Here is a 10,035-nt window from a genome sequence, read left to right on the forward strand (position 1 = left end):
TCATACATTTAGGAAACCCCTACAATAGCTACAACACAAGGTCTGCGTTAGTTTAACTGAATCCATGAGTTCGACCCTAGACTTACCAGGAACCTAAATTAGATTTATACTTGGGTCTAGTTTAGGAAAACTTGAACGTCAATAGTGGAGTGTTGTGCGTTATGTTGCATATTTCTAACGCACCAACGCGTTACAATCACATAAACACATCAAAGCATCAATGCATCATTTATACTTGGAACTTATTCTTCCAATTTATTTTATACAATACACTCCTAGCGTGATTAAACTCCTAGCGCGAATCACAAAAATAACGAACAAGTTTTTGGCGTTGTTGCCGGGGATTCAGAAATAAGACTAACCAGAAATTTCGTTTGATCTTCTGTAGGAACACTTTAGTCGAGGGAGGATTACAAGTTAAGCCTAAGCTTGTGAACGTTTATGAGCAGGGAGAGCACTCCTAAACTCATACATGACCCCGAGATTGAAAGGACCTTCCGACATAGAAACCGATCTAATTATCGTCAAAGGTTGAGGCAGCAATTTCCCAGACAACAGAACAAGCAACAAACAATGGCGGATAATCAGGCAAATCAGAACTTAGATTAGTAACTAGCTCATGCTGCACAAAATCTGATCCTAATGGCGAACAGTAGCACGTGTCCCATGAGGGAATACGTGTCCCTGTACTGTATGATTTCTCTCCAGGAATCATATACCCAATGCCAGATGGGACGAGGTTTGAGATGAAATCTGTAATGCTTCAAATTCTCCAGATTGCTGGACAATTTGGGGGTGGTCGTGGTGAAGATCCTCACGCCCACATGAAGCATTTCCTGGAAACGTGTAATTCATTTGTGATTCCTAGAATCACCTAGAGGCGATCAGGCTGTCTTTATTCCCGTATTATTTGTGTGATGACGCAAAACAATGGGTAAGCTCACTAGAGCCTTGCAAAATCAGCACCTGGGAGAAGTTGGTGGAGAAATTTATGCAAAAACACTTTCCACCTACCACCAACGCAAAGAGGCGTCGAGAGATTATGAACTTTGAACAAGAAGAAGCTGAGACCTTAAGTGCCGCATGGGAGCGTTTTAAGGGATTGGTCAAAAATTGCCCAAATCATGGACTACCACTAACTATCCAAATGGAGACTTTTTATGGTGGGTTAAATAGAACATCGCAGATGGTAGCTGACACAGCGGCAGCTGGTGGAATTATGGATAAATCTTACACTAAGGCTAAAGAGATATTAGACTGCATTGCTAAGCACGACATGGAATGGGTGGACGATACGCATGATGAAAGAACTGACAGGAAGAAGAGATCTCAGAATGTTAATTCTATCGATTCCAACGTAATAGCCACACTTTCTGCACAAGTGGCTACGATGACCAGCCTTTTGCAGAACATATTGCTAGGAAACACATCAAATCAACAGAAGGTGAATCAAGTAGAAGCGTTCAGGCAACCCATGGTTAGCTATGTGGGCTCTAGAGATCTTCATTCTTATGTTGAGTGCCTACAAAACCCTTAATCAGTATGTTTCATTAAAAACAACCCATTTTCCAATACATATAATCCTGGATGGAGGAACCATCCAAATTTTTCTTGGACAGGAGGAAATCATCAAGAGCACCACCCACGGGCGAACCAACAGCAAAGGCAGGGACCGCCGCCTACATTTCAACCAACGCATCAGAAACATCAACAGTCCTTTAATAGAGGAGGACAGGCATCGAGCTTAGGATCTCCGCTTGAGAACCTATTAAAGGAGTACATAGCCCAGAATGATGCGTTGCTGAAAAGCCAGGCGTTGTCTATCAGAAACCTGGAAATACAGGTAGCGCAGAGAGTTGAAAAATAGGCAGCCTGGAGTTCTACCTAGCAACACTGAAACACCTGGGAACAACAATGGAAAGGAGCAATGTCATGCGGTGATGTTGCGAAGTGGAAAAGCTCTTGAGGAAAGAAGAATGAATCCAAGAAACAATAGTCCTTCAAAAGAACACAACACATGTTCAATGGCAGTAGAAGATCAAGAAGAAAGAACGCCTGAGACCACAAGCCATTCAGAGCCCAGTACGTCACGCGGGAAAACCTGCGGTGCCGCTGAACGCACCATTCCCTAGACGTCTGATTAAGAAGAATGATGAACAACAATTCAAGCGCTTTCTTGAGCTCTTGAGGCAATTGCATATCAACATTCCACTTATAGATGCCTTGGAGCAAATGCCAAAATATGTAAAAAAAAATTTAAGGATATTTTGACGAAGAAAAGAAGAGTCAGCGAGACGGAGTTAATTGCACTAACGCAGGAGTGCAACATGTTAGTAATCAACAATCTACCCAAGAAACAGAAGGACCCTGGGAGCTTCACAGTTCTATGCTCGATAGAAGGGTTGGATGTGAGATATGCGTTGTGTGATTTGAGAGCTAGCATTAATCTCATGCCACTCTCAATCTTTAAGAAAATGGGAATTGGTAAAGTACAACCCACTTCTGTTACTCTTTAACTCGCTGACAGAACGATTAAGTACCTTGAAGGAAAGATTGAAGACGTTCTAGTAAAGGTTGACAACTTCATATTCTCAACAGATTTTATCATCTTGGACTATGAAGCAGATAAAGAGGTACCAATTATCCTTGGACGCCCCTTCTTAGCTTCGGGGAAAGTTTTAATTGACGTGCATAAAGGAGAATTAACTATGCGCGTATAATCAAGAGGTAAAGTTTAATGTGTTAAATGCATTAAAGTTCCCAGATAGTGAAGATTGTCAGCTGAACAATATAGAGTTTCCTGAAGAAGAAGTGACCCATGTATGCGAGGTCCTCGCGTTGGAGGAGAACATGAAAGAGCCAGAGCCGCCAAGTCTGAGTGAGTGGCAGACAAAACCAACGCGTCCATCACTAGAGGAACCACCAGAACTCGAGTTAAAACGTTACCCAGTCACGTGAAATATTCCTTCCTTGGAACAAACAAAACTTTACCTGTGATCATTTTCGCGAATCTTACTGAGCCAAACGAGCACTCTCTCTTGCAGATGCTGAAAAAGCACATGCGTGCAATAGATTGGACGCTAGCGGATATCCATGGCATCAACCCATCTTATTGCATGCATAAGATCAGGCTAGAAGAAAGGAAGTCGAGATCGATTGAGCCTCAAAGAAGGTTGAACCCCATAATGAAGGAAGTGGTCAAGAAAGAAATCCTAAAATGGTTGGACGCGGGAGTGATTTATCCTATATCCGACAGTAGCTGGGTAAGCCCAGTCTAATGTGTTCCCAAGAAAGGGGGAACAACTGTGATAGTCAATAGCAATAATGAGCTCATACCTTCGAGGACTGTCACAAGCTGGCATATTTGTATGGACTACAAGAAGCTCAACGAGGTAACCAAGAAAGACCACTTGCCCCTTCCTTTCATTGACCAAATGCTTGACAAACTTGCTGGTAAAGAATTTTGTTGTTTCCTTGATGGATACTCTGGTTATAACCAGAATTTGATTGACCTAGAAGATCAGGAAAAGACAACATTTACCTGTCCCTTTGGAACGTTTGCATTTAGACGCATGCCCTTTGGGCTGTGTAACGCACCTAGTACATTCCAAAGGTGTATGATGGCTATTTTCTCTAATATTTTGGAGAATACCGTTGAAGTTTTCATGGACGATTTCTCAGTCTTTGGAAACTCATTCCAATCATGCTTGGATAATTTGGAGGCCTTCCTCACTCGATACGAGGAAACAAACCTTGTGCTGAATTGGGAAAAATATATCTTCATGGTGACTAAAGGAATTGTCTTAGGCCACAAAGTATCTAAAGCTGGGTTGGAAGTAGATGAAGCCAAGATAGATGTCATAGCTAAACTTCCACCACCATCAAATGTTAAAGCTCTACAAAGTTTCTAGGGCATGTTGGCTTCTATTGAATGTTCGTTAGAGTATTTTCTCAAATTGCGCTCTGAGCGCATTACTAGAGGCCAACTGGCCCTACGATTTCAATAAAGACTGCTGTGACGCGTTTAAAACTTTGAAATATGTGTTGACTACAGCTTCGGTACTAATAGCACCAGATTGGACGCAACATTTTATTCTCATGTGTGACGCGAGTGATGTTGTAGTAGGAACAATGTTAGGGCAGAAGAAGGGAAATTTGATACATCCCATCTCTTACGCATCCAAGACACTAAATGACTCTCAGAAACACTATACGACCACGGAAAAAGAAATGTTAGTTGTAGTGTTTGGCATCGAGAAGTTCAGATCTTATCTAGTTGGTGCATCAGCCACCATATACACAGATCACTCAGCCATAAAGTTCCTGATGAGTAAAAAGGACGCGAAGCCAAGATTAATAAGATGGGTGCTGTTGTTACAGGAATTTGATATTGATATTTAGGACAGAAAGGGAATCGAGAATCAGATGGCTGACCACCTGTCCAGGCTAGAAAATCAAGAAATGCAAGATCAAGAAAGTGAAATCAAAGACGTATTTCCTGATGAAAGCCTGTTCAGAGTTGAAGGCAGGGAACCTTGGTATGCGGACATAGTCAATTATTTAACTACCAAGCAATTCCCTGGGAACTTTAACTCTCAACAAAAGAAACGGTTAGTACATGACATCAAATTTTATTTTTGGGATGAACTGTTTCTCTATAAAAAGGCCCTGACTCCATAATGCGTTGATATGTTCCAGAGGAGGAGACACAACACATCTTGGCTGAATGTCATGACTCTCCTTATGGAGGACATTTCGGTGGGCAAAGAACCGCTGCGAAGATCCTTCAAAGCGGATACTTCTGACCCACCCTTTTCAAAGACGCGAGGGAGTTTATTTGTAAATGTGACCCTTGCCAACGCACCAGGAATATTTCTTCAAGGGACGTAATGCCCTTGAACAATATTCTCGAAGTTGAGTTGTTTGATGTTTGGGGTATTGATTTTATGGGACCTTTTCCTCTTTCCTGCAGCCAACAATACATCCGGTTTGCAGTAGACTATGTATCAAAGTAGGTAGAAGTAGTAGCTTGTGCTAAGAATGATGCATCCACCATTTCTAAGTTTCTTACCAGGAACATCTTCACACGATTTGGAACGCCAAGAGCCCTGATAAGCGACGAAGGTACGCATTTCATCAATCGCATTATTTTAAATTACTTACCAAATATATTATTAGGCAAAAGATCGCTATCGCCTACCACCCACAAACCAACGGTCAAGCTGAAGTATCCAATCAAGAAATCAAATCTATCCTGGAGAAAGTTGTCAACGCATCGTGGAAGGACTGGGCACAGAGGCTAGATGAAGCACTTTGGGCCTATAGAGCCTACAAGACCCCCATAAGTATGTCTCCATCTAGTATTTAGAAAAGTTTGTCACTTACCTTTAAAGTTGGAGTACAAGGCTTTTTGGGCAGTTAAGAAGCTAAATTTGAACTTGGACGCCGCGGTGCTCAATGCAAACTTCAGCTCAATGAGCTTAAGGAGTGGCGATTGAACGCATACAAGAACAACAAGCTCTACAAAGAGAAGACAACACGTTGGCACGACCAACGCATCGGTAAGAAAGAGCTTGTTGTTGCCCAAAAAGTTCTATTGTTCAATTTACGTTTGCATTTGTTTCCAGGGAAGTTAAAATCCAGGTGGTCAGGACCCTTCATCATTAAAACAATCTTTCCATATGGAGCAGTGGAATTAACACGGGAGGATGGCACCAACGCATTCAAAGTAAATGGCCAAAAAGTGAAGCCATACTTTGAAGATGGCCTAAAACGTCAAAAGTCATCTCTCGCACTACACGAAGTCAACTGAGGCCCACGTCGAAGCATCCCTGCATTCGCATCGATATATATTCTAGGGACGCTTCCTCTTTCCTTGTTCTTTTTGCATTCTGTATTTTACCTAAGCGTTTGAGTTTATTGGTTTGATTGTCTGTGTTTTAAGATTGATTGTTCTTTGTTATTGCGTTCATAAATTAGAAATTTTACTTTTTTTTTTAGAAAAAAAAAAGTTGTGTATAATCGAGATGGGAATAACAGATGCGTCAGACTTAAGTCTAACACATGGCCCAATTGAAGGGACGCGTCTCGAAAATACAAAGCACTCGAGTGCTTAGAAACCCAAGAACGTCCCTTCAACTTCGCATTTATAACGGACGTCAGGCGCCACCTGACGTCACCCCACTCTCTCTCCCAGCCTATATAAGATGAAACGCTTCGTTTTCTTCTTCCTCATTTCCTACTCGATCCATCTGTGAAAAGAAAAAGAAAACCCTAGCCCTCTTTATTTCCCTCACCGCTGATCTGCTCAAACGTCTCTCTGGCCACAATGTCGTCTACATCTGATAGTTAGAACCAAACCATAAGCTTCGGAAATGACTCGCCAGTAAGTTCCTTCTCCTCATCCTCTGCTTCGACTTCACCTCCACCAAGCCCTCAAAAAACCTCAAAACCCTCTGTCTAAATCAAACTTACGCACGGCGGAGCAACCTTCACCTCTCAGCGGCCGTCTCGGTTGAAGCCTACTACAACACCCACAAAACCTCCTTCGAAGCCCACCAAAGCCATTACAACCCTTCCTGCTAAGACTCTTCAATCAAAACCCAAAGCTACCTCTAAACCAAAGCCCAAAACCCCTTCAAAACCAAGGCAGCATCCGTCATCTACGGTTGCCAATAAGCCTTATACCAAGCCTGCACCACCACCATTCATTCCTAACATAACCCCGGTGGGTGCAATGCATGACTCACTTCTAGCCTACCTTCACAATGCCCCATCACCAGCCGTACATCCATCGCCCCCATTTTCAATCCAACCCTTAGCCACCATCTACCCAATCGAATCAGATGCGTCAAGCCAACCGCCGCGTTTACCCATCGTCATATCATCACCTGGGTCGCCTCATACCCCAGCAGGTACCCCTCCATTTACTCCACCTAGACCCCCCTCTGACAGTCTTGTGTCAGAGCTAACCTTGAAGAGTTGGCGGAATTGTCTCGACTAGATGAGCAGGAAGTATTTGGAGCCATTTTGGCAAGCCTCAATCAAGGCCAAGAGGAAAAGCAAGTGATGCGTTTCGACCCACCTAACGCATCACTTAAATTGGACGAAGCGAAGCGGTACGCTATGATGCTCGAAGCAGAATTAAAAGAAGAAGATGGAGAAGAAGAAGAAAGAAGATTTGGCCCTGACACATCTCAATCATGCTAAACCGACGCGAATGAAGGGCCCTCAAAAGAAAAGAGAGTGACAAGGAAAAGAAAATTAACATTGGAGGAAGAAGATGAGCAATCAGCATCCGGCCCTGAGATGTAACGCGTGGGAGGTTCTCTAGGCACGACACGTTAGAGAAGAACTTGGAAGAGTATCAACACAGAAGGCAAGGGCGAAAGAAGACAGTTCTCAAAAGGGAATTGGAGAATGAATTGAGAGAGCTAGCACGGGAAGCAAGGAACATGCGGCAGGAAAACGCAAGGTAACCTACGCGTTACCTAAGAAGAAAACGGGAAGAAAGTGCCAATTCAGTGATAGAATTGTAAAGAAAGGCTTCTTTCCCGAGCGCCACCCACTGCCAGTATACATAAGAGAAACCATAAACGCAATGGGTTGGGGTTAGTTCTGCATTGGGCATACAAGAATTTGGCCCAACCTCGTCGTCTGCATGTTCTACAACAGTGAGTTTGACATGGAAAAGAATACAACATTTATTGATAGGGTTTAGTCGCTTCTCAGCTGACAAGATCAATGAAGTGTTCAACATCGATAGTAATCCGGACGCAGAAGGTAACCGCATCTTGGAGCAACCAACGTCGAGCCAAATTGAAGATGCGTTAAAAGTGGTAGCCAAGCCTGGAAGAAAGTGGCAAACATCTAGAAATGGAGCAAAGATGCTAGCTTCTAGGAACTTAAACCCAGACACGAATCTATGGTATTATCTGATCAAGAGAAGCATCATGCCTTCAACGCATGATGAAACATTGTCAAAAGAACGCGTCTTGGCTACCTATTGTATCATGCAGTGCATCCCTTTAGATGTTGGAAGAATAATAAGGGATCAAATCAAGGCCATTAAAACCAAACCAAGAGGACAACGGTATTTTCCATGGTTGATCTGTGCATTGTGTGAGCGCGGGGGCATCCCTATGGGGGATGAACATGAAGAGATCGGCGGTCTGATGGACATTAAGTTAATTAGGCATTTACTTCGCAGTTCACCGCATCAGCCTGCCTTACCTCCCAAAGAAGTGGCAACCAGACCTCGATCATCTAAACGTGCCCCTAAAAGAAAATGCGTCCAGATTGTTAAACACAGCGATGAAGCTTCAGAGCATGAAGATTATGAAGCAGATCTTGAACTTACGGATGAAGAAGCACAACCAACCTTCAACCTCACTCTTCATGACTCACCAGTGGCCCCGCCAGAAGGGAGTCTTGATCAAATGCACCAAGAGCCTACTTACATAGATCAAGACATCCCTTGTTCCCTTCCTTCGCCCTCACCAAGTCCAATTCCCAATTTTGTGCTTCCTCCAACTATCTTTGAACCAACTGGGTTAGGATTAAGCAACGTAGCAAATTTTGAAGACCTAGTTGGAAGAAGTGAAGAACCAACACCACCTCAACGCAGCACTGACCTAGAAGAGTTGAAAACTTTCATCAGTGATCAGCTCAGACCATTGGCCGCATCCATCGAAGGTCTTCAGCAACAAAACTAGGATCTAAGAGATTAGCTAAGGAAGAAAACAAGATGGATGCAAGACCAATTTGTTTATACAACGCAGTACATCAATCAGGTCTTGGTTGGTGTTTGCCCTACCTCTATTGCCTGCCCATCTTAGAAACCCCTTGCGCTTTATGGATGAAGACCCTGGAGAAGAACGCAGGAATGACGCGCCTGCACAATGAAGTTTTGGGTGTTTGGTTATTTTTGCATTTTGATTTATTTGATCTTTTGTATTAGTTTGACTTGCTTGTTTATTCTATGTTATTCCATGAAAATGAATGAGAAATTTCTATCATTTTGTTCCCTGCGTTTGACCTTAGCATACTTTATTTTTGTTCTTTAGATATTTTCTAAGTCTTGTGCCTTGCCTTACCTCAATGATATCAACAATATGAAATCTATAAGTATAGAGTAGGAGTTAGGAAAATTAACAAAGCCTGAACTTCTCTGAAAAGACTATATGTTTCCTTTCTTACGCATGCAAGCTCTAAATCAAAACTCCTTTTGAATTCTCAAAGCCTTTTTGAAATTTTGTTTCTCTTTTAGCAATAAGGATTTAGCTCGTCTCCAAATTTGGGGATGAGGGAAATCCGAGTTAAGATGCATCAAACGAGTACATGAAAAAGAAGGGGAACAAAATAAGAAAAATGTTAAACGCAACTCTGCTGTCATTACTTTAAAAGAAAAATCTCAAAATGACATGAGTTAAAAAGTTGGAACAGACACTTGGCCGTAGTTGGATGCTCGCATGACACCCATGGGGGCAAGCCAAAACGAAGTTAAGTCTCTTAGACCAGTGTGTCCCATAGAACTCCTCATCTAGTCTGAAGAAATTGTATCTTGAAACGCATGAATATTAGATATGAGTTTAGTTGTGAAGGGTTCTCACCCGAAGTTAGATACTCGTATGACACCCATGGAGGCAAGCCAAAACGAAAGTGGGATACCTGGAACAACGCATGGGTAATTGAAAATTCATAATTTTTTTTTAATCTGGCATTTATCTTAAAAATAGCATCTAACGCATTACTGGTTTAGAAAAAATAGGAATGTTTTGAGAAGCGAAAGGAGTTATTGATAAAAGGCCTGCTGCATCTGAAACTAAACATTATTCCTTTTAGAAAAGAGTCAATCTGAGTTACATTTTCCAAACTCTTATCTCAAGCTTATGACTGGATATGATGAGAGACGAACTCTGCACACTTAAGACAAGGGAGATAAAAAGAATTATTTTGGAATGCTTGAGGACAAGCATTGTTCAAATTTGGGGGTGGTGATAACTTGTAGAAATACAAGTTATTTTTGCTCTTAAG

The 10,035-nt window shown here is 42.3% G+C and overlaps 1 non-coding gene across 1 annotated transcript; it reads right to left on the reverse strand.

Moving 5' to 3' along the window:
- Positions 1 to 1,027: 1,027 nt before the first annotated feature.
- On the reverse strand, positions 1,028 to 1,131 carry LOC150038207 (small nucleolar RNA R71). Its single transcript, XR_016527437.1, has one exon. It is a non-coding gene; the product is annotated as a small nucleolar RNA R71 (small nucleolar RNA).
- Positions 1,132 to 10,035: the final 8,904 nt, after the last annotated feature.

This window comes from Benincasa hispida, chromosome 1 (assembly GCF_027475165.1).
Source record: "Benincasa hispida cultivar pf3 chromosome 1, pf3_genome.v1.1, whole genome shotgun sequence".
Classification (NCBI taxonomy): Eukaryota; Viridiplantae; Streptophyta; class Magnoliopsida; order Cucurbitales; family Cucurbitaceae; genus Benincasa; species Benincasa hispida.